Source organism: Muntiacus reevesi, chromosome 3 (genome assembly GCF_963930625.1).
Source record: "Muntiacus reevesi chromosome 3, mMunRee1.1, whole genome shotgun sequence".
Classification (NCBI taxonomy): domain Eukaryota; kingdom Metazoa; phylum Chordata; class Mammalia; order Artiodactyla; family Cervidae; genus Muntiacus; species Muntiacus reevesi.
The window spans coordinates 91,090,704-91,103,960 of record NC_089251.1 but is presented as its reverse complement, the minus strand read 5'-3'; positions in this window follow the sequence as shown (position 1 = coordinate 91,103,960).

The following is a 13,257-nucleotide window of genomic DNA, read 5'->3' as shown; positions in this document are numbered from 1 at the left end:
AAGTGAACCTGCCTGAAAGCAGGTTGTTGAGAAAGCAGGATGCAAATAATGACAATTAACAGGATGGTTTTGACTTTCACACTGGAGTTGCCCTACTTAAGGAATTTAAGGAAGCCGTTGCCTGGGCCCTACTCCCAGAGGTTCTGGTGGGATGGGCTGAGCCAGGTCCTGGGCTTTATGCCCTTGGCAATATCTAGTCACTCTTGGGTGGGCATATAATGTGCAGCCAGGCTGGGATGCGCTTGGATAAGTCATCACAAGTTTCCTCAAGAGTTTAGGCCACTGTGGTCTGGTGGAGGAGGAACTGCCTGTCCTCCTCAGGAGGACCCAGGCGGCCTCTCTAGCTCTGTGCTTTAGCTGAGTCATTTAACTGCATCTTAGTCTATCTGTAAAATGGGAATATTTAATGCAATATTTTGAGTCTGGCTTCAAGGAAGGAATAAATGAGAAAGTGCTGTGTGAAATAGAAAGCATATAGAATGCACTCTTTGTGAGAACCTGGAAACTCAGATGATAGCAATTATGTTTGATCGATGAAATATCCTTGGCAACTCGGGAGCTCATGCAAATAAACAGGTTTTCTTCTAAGCTGTATCAGTCTTGTAATTTGATTTGATTCAGAGATCCTAAAGGCAGGTGTTGTCAAATGTGGATGCCTGGGGCAGTCCTAGCCTGAGGGCTCATGGGCTGTGGACAGTAGCCAATAGATCCGAGTTGGCTCAGACCATTTGGTCATCTTGCTTTGAAAGGTGGCTGACCTCTGGAAGCTAAAATCTTGTTCTCATGAAAATGTGCCTACACCTTTTACACAAATACCCCCGACTGTCACCTCAAAATAAATGTTCTTATCTAAACCATCTCCTTGGGAGATTATGTGGCTGTTGCTTAAATGTCTTAGTAATTCCTCTTTTGAGAATGGCTAAGATACATTTGTCTAAGATACATTATTTTCTGAGTATTTTTTCAATCAGTGAATTCATTCGCCATCCTTTAAAGAGAAGTTTAACTTTAGAAAGCAGCCAAAAATATCATTCAGAACCAAATGTGACAAATAATAAGGTATTCAAGCCTAGATAAGACTATTTTTATGACTCTTAAATTTCTTTTAATTTGCAGGTTCTTAATCACCATTTATTTGTTAATGAAATCAACTCATTCTCCCTATAGAATGTTACATTCTGGATTTGGCTGCTTGCATCCTGGAGTATTATGTTGCTGTCATAAATTTAAGGCACTGTTTCCATGTTCAGCTAGTTGGCTGTAGGCCTAGAGAAGGTCTGGAGTTATACCCAGCAGGGTAAGTGAATATAAAAGAACTAGAGTTGCTTTTCATAGGTTTCCCAATGATAAAGAATCCACCTGCAATGCAGGAGATGCAGGAGATGTGGGTTCAATCCCTGGATCAGGAAGATCCCCTGAAAGAGGAAATGACAACCCATTTCAGTATGCTTGCCTGAAAAATACCACACGATCACAAAGAGTCAGACACGACGGAGTGCCTGAGCACACACAGAGTTGCTTTTCATAATGATGGATCAAGGAATCAAAGGTAGACAAGGGGAGAATGACGGCAAGAAAAACATCATAGAGAATTTTTTTTAAAAAAAGTGGTGGGGTCGAGGTGTTAGATAGGAGACTGTTTGGACAAAAATGATAAGAGTAGGGTTGAAGAGAAAGACAAGTAGTGCCAAGACTTCAGTGAATGAGAGGGCGTGACTGGGAGATGGGAGAGCACTCAGCTGCAGAAACAAGGAGATTCAGCTTCTGAAGAAAGAGGACCGATAGTTTGAGTGAAGACAGTTTATTTTTTAAGTGGAGCCATCACTTGTAAGTGTGTGTCTGTCTTGCTCTCCAGGGCTATTCCCAGCACCCCCCCACGGCACAGTCAACAGAGTCTTCTGAGTGGTGAATAGAGCCTGGTTCTCTACTGGGACCCAGAAACTGTAAGTCTGGAAAAGGTTTTGAACAAAGCCGCCTGTTTGAGATTAATAATATCTAGCTTGGATGCTGATTAGGAATCTGTCCCTTTCTTTTGGTAACTATGCTGTGGGTATACCTTACGCATTAGACTAAGGAGAAAATGATGCAGTTCCTTCCCTTATTGGGGCTAATACTGGATTTAGTCTTCTAAGACAACACTAATCAGCAACACTGGGCAAATCCAGGCAGTTTTGGAATTATTTTTCATGCCAACCCAATCCTCAAAACACACAAACATGGTATTGTCAATAAGGACGACACCCAAAATACTTTTTCACAAAAGAATTTCAAGACACTGACATGAATCCAAATTAAGACTTGAAGTTTAGCCGAGGTCCACACCTCCACACACTAATGAATTTGAGAAGTACAGAATTAAGCAGCTCACAGCCAGGACTGAGAGCATCGCCTATGAGTCAGAACTCCTGAGTTGGTTCTGCTCAGTGGGTAACTAGCTGTGTGGCCTGGGGGGCGGAGGGGACTTCACACCTCCCCCCCCTTGGTCTTTATCCATCAATGATCTCACACTCTAAAAGCCATCAATCCTAAGAACAATGAAGGAGGACAGGACGCAAGGAGAGCAGGTTGCTAACAGCAGGCACCCTGCTGGCAGGGCCGGGTTGGGAAAGCTGGGTGCTGCCGAAAGAGCAGACTCTGCTGAGACGAAGTCCCTGCTCTGAAGGAGAAAGAAAGCCAAAGACAGAGCCCAATTGCTCCTGGCAATGCAACTGTTTCCAAGAAGGGAATACACAGGTCATCTGAGGTCAAGTCCGGGGAACGCAGCCAGCCGCCAGGCGGGAAGGAAGCTGCAGTGAGTGCCCGCCTGCTCTCCCAGCCCTTCGCCTTCTGAACACTCGCGCTAGCCCCTTTGCCAGGGCGCCTCAGGGATCTCGGAGCCTTCTTCCAGACCCCGGCCACCCGGCTCAGGCCTCGCGGACGCAGCCCGTGCTGAGGGCGTGGGAGAAGCAGGTGCGAGCACCCGGGCAGCGCCAGCAGGTCGAGTCTCGGCCTCTCGCGGCGCTCTCCTGAAAGCCTTGGCGAGTTCGTCGTCCCCTGCCGCCCTCCTCCAGCCTCACGGCCTCGCCGCCCCTAGACACAGGATTCCCTCTTAGCTCCCAGCCTGTGCCATTGGTGTTTACCCCGAAGTCATTCTCATCACGACTTTTGCTCTGGAAATCCTTAATGCCCAGCTGGAAAGCCGTGTGACCCGTGAAGCTCCCGTAGCTGGAGTAGCACTTGTTACCGTCTGTTCTGCATCACAGGTGGGTCGTGTTGTCTCGCCCAGATTTGGAATTGCATTGTATCCACTCCTCACCATGGCATCATGTGACTTCCCTCCTAGATCTGTGCTGCCCACCTGCCTACACATCTTTGAGGTTCTGCCACCATCACATCCCTCACGTCAGCCTTCGAGGCTCAGCTCAGAAACAGACTGTGAAGGACCTTCCAGCTCTCCCCATCTCTCCACCCGCACAGACATGCTGGCTCCATTTTTTGAGTGGCTCCTCAGTGCCCAGAAGTTTATCTCTGGTATTTCTAATCTTTGGAACGTCTCTGCAAACTCGATGCAGAGTCTCACTTTCAGCGGTAAGAAAAGGAGCTCAGAGAGGTTACAAAAATGTCTGAGTTGCATTGCTACCTTGTGGCCCAGCCAGGATTGGAACCCAGGCTTGTGTGACGCCTGAACCCAAGCCTTCCTTCCTCTCCACTCAACTTCTTCATTCACAGGGCAAATATTTTGAGCCTAAGACTGTTAAGACCTTGAAGATTATCTTTGTTTTCAATGCAGGAAGCCTAAGGTGTCATGACTTGCCCAAGGTAACACAGTTTCTTCCTACCTGCTTTTCTCATCTCTCCCAGAAACCATCTGTCACCTGCAGTGGTCCCTAATACCAGGTAACATTCCCTGGGGTCCCCAGTTGCAAGCCATCTGACAACTGCCTGGCAGCAAGGCTCCAAATTAGACAGGAGAGGATGTTGCAACAAGTTCAGAGTCACAGCTGTACATAGAGATAACATCCCAAACGACAGTCACTTGGCATTTCTTTCTTGTCTGAGGAGGGCAATTCAAAGCTGCTGCTGCTGCAGTCCTGCTGAGTCAGGGCCTGGGCCGCTGCTTTCTCCTGCAGTTCCCTCCTCATGGGGTACTCATGGTCCCCTGTGACTCTAGGATCACCTAGATCGGGGTGCTGCCAGGAGAATCCAAGGACTCACTGCCCATCTTCTGTTCCTGCCATTTACTCTAAGGATCTCCCAGTCACATAGTCTAGTCCAGAGGTGGATAAGCTGCTGGAACCTAGCTGGAAGCTGGCCTGGGACTTGGCAAGTTTATAGCATGTAGCTGGGTGCATAAAGGGATAAGGATGTGGGGGACATTTCATTGCTTAGTCCAAGGGGCCCTCCTCAAGCCCAGCCTACTTCTTTCCATTCGTTTAACATTTATCAAGCTACTTATTCCTCTGTGCCAAGCACTGGAGAGACAAAGAGGAATAAGACCCATTCTGAATTTATTATAGAGAGAAACAAGGAAACAGATCATTTTAATGCTATGTGGCAAGTGCAACAATAAGGTATATGCAAAAGGCACTCAACAGGAGTCAAATGGCAGACACCTGACCCAGCTGTGGGGCAAGGGGGTCAGCTGAGTCTTCCTGAAGAGGGTACTTGCTGATGAGATAGATGAGAAATTCTAGGAGGGATGCTGTTAACGCCAGACAACTGGCTGGATGTTGGGGATGAGTGAGAGAAGTTGGCCGCTCCCGCTGGCTGTAGGAATGATGAGAGAACGCTGAACAATGGACCTTCTCACAGATGCCTAGTGCTTTCTCACCTCAGAGCAGGTGGTTGCTTTCCCACTGTTGCTCCCAAAGACATGAATTTGGGCCCTTCATTCTCTCAGAGATTTAACCCAGGTGCCCTCAGGAGATGAAGTCCCCCTGACCCTGGCCTAGCGTATCAAATATAGGAGCACAGTCTGCACCATACAACCTCCAGGCCAGACTCAGCTGGCATTTCCCATGCGTCACCCGAGTCTGATAGTCTCTAGCAGAAGCTCTGGCTGTAGAAAACCCACCTGCAGTGAACCCCACCACCTTGTGAATGGCTGCTGTCTGAGAACGTCCTGTTTGGGGACTTACCCACCTTGGTTGAAGGTAGAACCCACCTCCCGCAGTGAAGATGAAGACTCAGATTCTGTTTTTCCCATACTCCCTTGCAGGTACTTGGCATATCAAGTGCCCGTGACCTAGATTCTAGGAGTCAGCTATCCCTACCGGAGTCAGGTCCCTAAGAACTTTCTGTGACAGCAACAGTTGTGTGTGTGGGGGGGTGATGGTGTCACATTTTCAGCACAACTGTGGTGGACCCTCTGAGACCTTGCAGGTGATGGGCCCTGGGGCTTCATCAGATTCACAGTAACTTGCTCCTCATTGCAGTTTAGGACCATGATGGAGTCTTTGGCTGTCATCAGTCCAGCAGAGGGCTGGCCTATGGCAAACATGGGGCCCAGGAGAGCATGGCTTTGTTCAGAGGACAGTGAGTAAAGCCACTGAGCTGGCACAGAGAGTTCTTTCATAGAGGCAGGAGAAGATGAGGTTGGAGGACCTCAAAATTCTAGTTAAGGAACCTCATCATCATCTTGTAAGGAGCACCAACATTTTTGAAACATGAACTTTTCCTTGGGAATAATTTTGGATTTACAGAGAAGTTTCAAAAACGCCATAGAGAGTTTTCCCTAGTGCTAACATTTTATAGTGTATGGTACATTTGTTAAAACTAAGAAGCTGACATTGGTGCATTACTATTATTCAAACTCCAGACCTCACTCGGATTTCACTAGTTTTTCCACTAAAGTTTTCTTTTCTATTCCATAATCCTCTCCAGGGTACCATTCTGCATTTAGACACCAACCTTTTTAAAGGAAAATTTTAACATTACTAAAGGCGTTTTAGGAGAACCATCTGACAGCAATGGTCCAGTAAGTGAGATAGGAAGGCATTCCAGAACCTTCGAACTTCCAAATACATCCCACTGCCCAGCATCTGAAGGGGCTCACCACCTTGAAAGTACAGTTGCCACGAAGAGGAAACCTGGGCCATTGGAAGCATCTCTGTGACTGTTCAGGGTTCAGGGGGCCAAAGAGACATTTAGGATACACTGGGGAGCCAAAAAAAAGAGAAAACTCCTCCTTGGGAATTCTCTGGCAGTCCAGTAGTTAGGACACCATGCTTTCACTGCTGAGGGCCCAGATTCAATCACTGGTTGGAAAACTAAAAAAAAAAAAAAAAGAGCGAGAGAGAGACACCTGGGAGCCTCCGCCTAGCAGTGCTGCAAGCTAGAAGGTCTCCCTGCCTAGACACCCAAAGTTGGCTGGTAAACCCAGGCAGGCAGCCAAAGAAATGCGTGTTTGCTTTGTTTTCTGAAAGTCTAGACTTGTCTCCCTTACAATTCGGTTTGATGTAGAAAGAGAACCAGTTCTAGGATCAGGATGGCCCAGGATTGGAGTCTCGAGTCCACCACTTATTGTGGGACCATGTGTGGGTTACTGAACTTCTCTGAGCTTCAGTTTCCTTACTGATAATAACTGGAATATTAAACTCCCTTCATAAGATTATCGAGAGGATTGATTAACATTTACAAAGTGTTCAGTAGGGGGCCTGGCACACAAGAGGCATTCAGTAATCAATTGGCTCCCTTGACAACAGGAGGGTGAGGGCTGAGCCCATAATTTTCTTGCATATCCTCAAAGCGCTTAACATTGGCAAAGCAATTCATACATTGATGAGTGTGATATGGAGCTCACAAACCCAGGGACTTCAGAAAGAGCAGATCATGACTCCAACTACAGCATTCATTTATTGAGCAAGTCTCTATTAGTCACTCACTAAATATCAATAAATAGGTAACTACCAGGCTCTGCGCTAAGTGACTAAGATGGTTTGCGTCAAGAATGGCAAAGCCCAGGAGGAAGAGAGAACTTTATTCAGGTCTGATACATAGTCTGACATAGTTTAATAAGCAGAGGGCCCAAGGCACAAAGCCTGGCTACTTGCGTGAGGGGTGAGGGAAGAGCCTCACAGACAGAGGAGGAAGAGACTTGGGACTGGCAGAATAAGTAGGTCTTTCAGTAAAAAAAAGTGAGGAAAAGGTGAGAGGGAGAGAGAGAGAACTGCATTATGTGGGAAACACAGGTCATACTGTGGAACCTATGTTAGTCTTGTATGGAATGAGTGGTGGGAAACGAGGTTATCAAAACTTGGCAGCTGGAATACTTCTGCACTGGAAGAGATGTGGGGTTGGGGCCCGAGAACCAACCAGAAGCTGCAAGTAACCACTGTTTTTTTTTTTTTTTTAATTTTATTTTATTGGAGGCCAATTACTTCACAACATTTCAGTGGGTTTTGTCAGTAACCACTGTTTTTTTAACACATGGTTTAGTTGAGGGGAGGGCTTCCCAGGTGATTCAGTGGTAGAGAATCCGCCTGCCAATACAAGAGACACAGGAGACCCGGGTTTGACCCCTGGGTTGGGAAAATCCCCTGGAGGAGGACATGGCAACCCACTCCAGTATTCTAGCCTGGGAAATCCCATGGACGGAGGAGCCTGGTGGGCTACAGTCCAGGGGATCGCAATAGGTCAGATACAACTGAGCACACATACACACACTTTAGTTGAGGTATCTTGGGAAAGAGATGATTACTGGTAGTAGTGATGGGCAGGGTATGGGCAGGGAGTGGGCATTCCAGCCACTCCTGGCATGCCTGTGCAGGGAAGGAGCCATGTAAGCGCCACGACACAGCAGGTAGAGTGAATGAGTCAACTGCAATATCCACTACACCTACGACTAGAGAAACAAACCAAGGTGCAGAGAAGGTCTGCACTATTTTGGAGATGAACAGGTAGACTTTGGTGAGAAAGGAGGGCATGTTGGAAGGGGCAAAGATGACTCCAGAGAGTCTGGTGAGTCAACTAGGTGAATGGAGAAAAGAGAAGTGGATATTGTTAGCTCAGGTTGGGGGCGGGTGTAGCGTGCGGGTGGGGATGAGTCGCCGTCTTGTACACACTGAGCATAATGGATGTCCAGGTCATGATATCCAAAGGTCAATACAGCTGTAGCTTTAGAAGTCCTCTTCCTGTCTGTAATTTGCTTCAAAACCATGTGTCAAAACCAGGTGGGTAGGCTATAAGTGAAACAGAATTGGCTATGAGTAGATAACTGAAGTGGGTGAAAAAGTAAAAATTAGCTCATGCTAAGGGGGAAAAAAGCTGCCCTGCCATTCATCAGGCTGGGAGGACAGACATGGTAAGGCTAGCTACAAAGTTACCATGAAACAATATTCCCCCCAAGGGCACGCTGCAGCTAAAGTGTCATAACCACCCCCTCCTTTGTGTGACTACTGCTTTCTGACTCACTGGGAAACCTTGTTCTCTAAAATGATAGATCAGAAACTTTGCTGTTTGAAATTTTATCAGTAAAAATGAAACACCCTTCTGTTGCCAGGAGGATCTAAGTCACTTTGACAGGGGGAAGCAGTCTTGATTTGCAACCCAGGTTCGGAGCCTCAGATAAGGGGCTTCTGAACACAACATTTCGTTTAGCTTAACTTTGCACTTCCTAAGGAAAGTGGGCAGTTCAGACCAGATGTTGACTCCTGCTTTGCTTTGAGTCTATCAAAACATGGCTTCTTTTAAATTTTACCTAAATTCTATCCTTACCCTAAATCCTGTTAACTCTTTGTCTGTTTGGTGAGACACCCCATAGTTTCTCTGGTATGTAGGTTCCTTCATTTGAATGAGTTAATAAATCTGATTTTGCCAAAATACAGTTCTGTTCCCAGTGATCTTAGGCTGACTGATTATGTCATGAGCAACTGGGATACAGGAATTCTCTATACTATTCTATTGTAAATGATCCATGTTTTCCATAACATTTCTAAGTTTTTAAAAAGCCCTCACCCCATGTTAGTAGTGTGCACCATGACAGTGTTTGAGGTCTAAGGCAGAATGATGCCCCTCCCCACAACATGCAGACCCTAATTCCTGGCATCTGTGAATCTTACCTCACTAGCAAAAAGGACTTTGCAGATGTAGGTAAGGCTAAAGACCTTGAGATGGCAGAGTATTCTGGATTATCCAGATGAGTCCAGTGTAATCAAGTGGGCCCTTAAATGCAAAGAACCTTTCCTGGCTGTGGTCAGAAAGAGATGAGATGGTGGAAAAGTCAGAGATGCAAACTGCTGGCTTTGAAGAGAAAGGTGCCACAAGCCAAGGAACGTGGGCAGCTTCTAGAAGACAAAAAAGGTAAGGGAACAAGTTCTCCTCTAGAACCTCCAGAAAGGAATGCAGCCATGTAGATAATTTGATTTTAACCCAGTGAGACCCAGGTAAGAGTTCTGACCTTCAGAACTGTGAGATAATAATCTATATTGCTTTAAATCACCTTGGTGGTAATTTGGTATGGCAGCAATAGAAACCAATGCAAGATCACCCGGAGGAGTGAGCAGAGATAGAGATGAGCCAAGGGTGCCTGAGGTAACACCAGCATTTCAGACTAGAGGGGAAAAGGTGAGGCAGTCAAAGAGACAGAAAGGGAGATACCAAGCATTGGAAAAGCCAGAAGAGACCAACAAAGGAAAGAGTTTCAAGGAGAAAGTGGTCCAGAGACTGAAACTGCCTACTCTTTTTTTTTTTTTTTTTTTGAAACTGCCTACTCTTTAAAGTGATGGCTAAAGAAGATTAAGTAGTAGTCTTTCAAAGTATATGTTATTTTCTTGCTTCATATTCCCAGTGATTCTTGCATTTGGATATAACAAATAACTTTCACCTGAAACTATCACCTTCTTCCTCATGTTAAAAGCCTGAGAGTTTGAGAACTTTCACAACCTCAGTCCGCATTATAAACCCATTAAGGTAATTATTCTGGTTCCAGAACAGCAGGTTTACGACATGGTAATGATCAGTGCAAAGAAATAGAGGAAAACAATAGAATGGGAAAGACTAGAGATCTCTTCAAGAAAACTAGAGATACCAAGGGAACATTTCATGGAAAGATGGGCACAATAAAGGACAGAAATGGTATGGACCTAACAGAAGCAGAAGATATTAGGAAGAGGTGGAAAGAATACACAGAAGAACTGTACAAAAAAGATCCTCATGACCCAGATAATCACCATGGCTTGATCACTCACCTAGAGCCAGATATCCTGGAATGTGAAGTCAGGTGGGCCTTAGGAAGCATCACTCCGAACAAAGGTAGTGGTGGTGATGGAATTCCAGTTGAGCTATTTCAAATCCTAAAAGATGATGCTGTGAAGTGCTGCACTCAATATGCCAGCAAATTTGAAAAACTCAGCAGTGGCCACAGGACTGGAAAAGGTCAGTTTTCATTCCAATCCCAAAGAAAGGCAATGCCAAAAATGCTCAAACTTACCTCAGAATTGCACTCATCTCACATGCTAGTAAAGTAATGCTCAAAATTCTCCAAGCCAGGCTTCAACAATATATGAACTGTGAACTTCCAGATGTTCAAGCTGGTTTTAGGAAAGGCAGAGGAAACAGAGATCAAATTGCCAATATCCGCTGGATCATCGAAAAAGCAAGAGAGTTCCAGAAAAACATCTATTTCTGCCTTATTGACTATTCCAAAGCCTTTGACTGTGTGGATCACAATAAACTGTGGAAAATTCTGAAAGAGATGGGAATACCAGACTATCTGACCTGTCTCTTGAGAAATCGTATGCAGGTCAGGAAGCAATAGTTAGAACTGGACATGGAACAACAGATTGGTTCCAAATAGGAAAAGGAGTATGTCAAGGCTGTATATTGTCACCCTGCTTATTTAACTTATATGCAGAGTACATCATGAGAAATGCTGGGCTGGAGGAAGCACAAGCTGGAATCAAGATTCCTGGGAGAAATATCAATAACCTTAGATATGCAGATGACACCACCCTTATGGCAGAAAGTGAAGAACTAAAGAGTCTCTTAATGAAAGTGAAAGAGGAGAGTGAAAAGTTGGCTTAAAGCTCAACATTCAGAAAACAAAGATCATGGTATCCAGTTCCCTTCATTTCATTGCAAATAGATGGGGAAACAGTGGAAACAGTGGCTGACTTTTTTTTCTGGGCTCCAGAATCACTGCAGATGGTGACTGCAGCCATGAAATTAAAGGAAGGAAAGTTATGACCAACCTAGACAGCACATTAAAAAGCAGAGACATTACTTTGTCAACAAAGGTCCGTCTAGTCAAGGCTATGGTTTTTCCGGTGGTCATGTATGGATGTGAGAGTTGGACTGTGAAGAAATCTGAGCACCGAAGAATTAATGCTTTTGAACTGTGGTGTTGGAGAAGACTCTTGAGAGTCCCTTGGACTCCAAGGAGATCCAACCGGTTCATCCTAAAGGAGCTCAGTCCTGAATATTCATTGGAAGGAGTGATATTGAAGCTGAAACTCCAGCACTTTGGCCACCTGATGCGAAGAGCTGACTCATTTGAAAAGACCCTGATGCTGGGAAAGATTGAAGGCAGGAGGAGAGGGGGACAGAGGATGAGATGGTTGGATTGCATCACCGACTCAATGGACGAGTTTGAGTAAGCTCTGGGAGTTGGTGATGGACAGGGAAGCATGGTATGCTGCAATCTATGGGGTCACAAAGAGTCAGACACAACTAAGCGACTGAACTGAAGCCGGAAAGAAATGTAGCTGTTTTATGTGTTAATCCCAGTTACTTGACTCTGGGGGACAGTCTGATCCAAGACTGAGAACAGCCCACCCAGTCTGGCCTGCCAGTGAAGACCTAATCTCCATATTTAAACACTTCACCCAGACCTACCCCTACCCACATTCTTAAAGTCCCAAACTGCTGCTGCTAAGTCGCTCAGTCGTGTCTGACTCTTAGCGACCCCATGGACTGCAGCCTACAAGGCTCCTCCATCCATGGGATTTGCCAGCCAAGAGTATTGGAGTGGGTTGCCATATCCTTCTCCAAAGTCCCAAACTACTCCTCGTTAAAATATTTACTCTCACCAGACCAGCTCAGCTACCAATTTGGAAAATGACAAATTGTTTCAGGTGAGACTGTTGACAGCTTTGATTATCTCAGAGAATATTTACATTCTAAAGGCAATGTTTACAAATGGAAAGAAACACAGTATTTGCAGATCTTCAGACTTTAAGAGTGTAGAGAGGAGAGCATTCTTAAATGATAAGCTCATTAACCTCATCAAGTTTTGTCATTCTGGGCCTAATGCCTCATTCTCACATGAAAGCCTTGGCACGGGACATTTTTCTCTGCCTAGATACTTCATTCTTCAGAACCGTTGTCACTTTGTAGGGGGACTGTCCCCGATCACGTTGGCTCCTTCTGCTATAGGCCCCCACAGTACACCTGCACATCTTTTGAAACAGTCACTACACCTGCAACACTTGGTCAGTGACTATCACCCTCTCCATTAGATGACAGTTTCTGTGAGGTGAGGGTGAGGTCTGCCTTGTGCTGTGTTCACTGTTACCTTCTTGGTCTCTAGCATATGGGAGATACTCAAACATTTGTTGATGATTGAATGAATGAAGAAAGGGTGGGGACCTAGTGCTCTTACTCTGGGTTTACAGGTGATTTCTACATTAGTGGCTCCTGGAAACTTAAATAGGAATGAAACATTTGAGCCCCTCAGAGCTCAAGTACCAAAACCATTGACTTTCCAAACACACCTAATATCCTGTGTTCATCCCTGGTCTTGTCCAAAGCCCGAAGTGGCAAATAAACACACAAACAAGTGGGACAGATTTTCAACATGGTGCCAAGACTATTATTTTTTTTGGCCATGACAATTCAATGGGAGAAAAGAGTCATCTTTTCTACAAATAGTGTTGGAATAACTGGATATATGCATGCAAAAGAATGATGTTGAATCCCCTCCTACACTCTACAGAAAAATTAACTCAAAATGGATCACAGACCTAATGTAAGAGCTAAAACTACACAACTCTTAGAAGAAAACATAGCAGATATTTGTGACCCTGGGTTATTCAAAACTTTCTTAGACATGATGCCAAAATAAATTGATAAAAATAAATTTGACTTCATCAAGATTAAAAATATTCATGCTTCAAAGGACACTATCAAAATGAAAATATAACCCACAGAATGGGAGAAAATATGAATTATCAATGTAATAAGGATTTGTATCCAGAATATATACTCTTGCAACTCAACAATAAAAAACCACAAAACACAATTGAAAAAATGGATTTGAATAGATGTTTTTTTCCCCCAAAC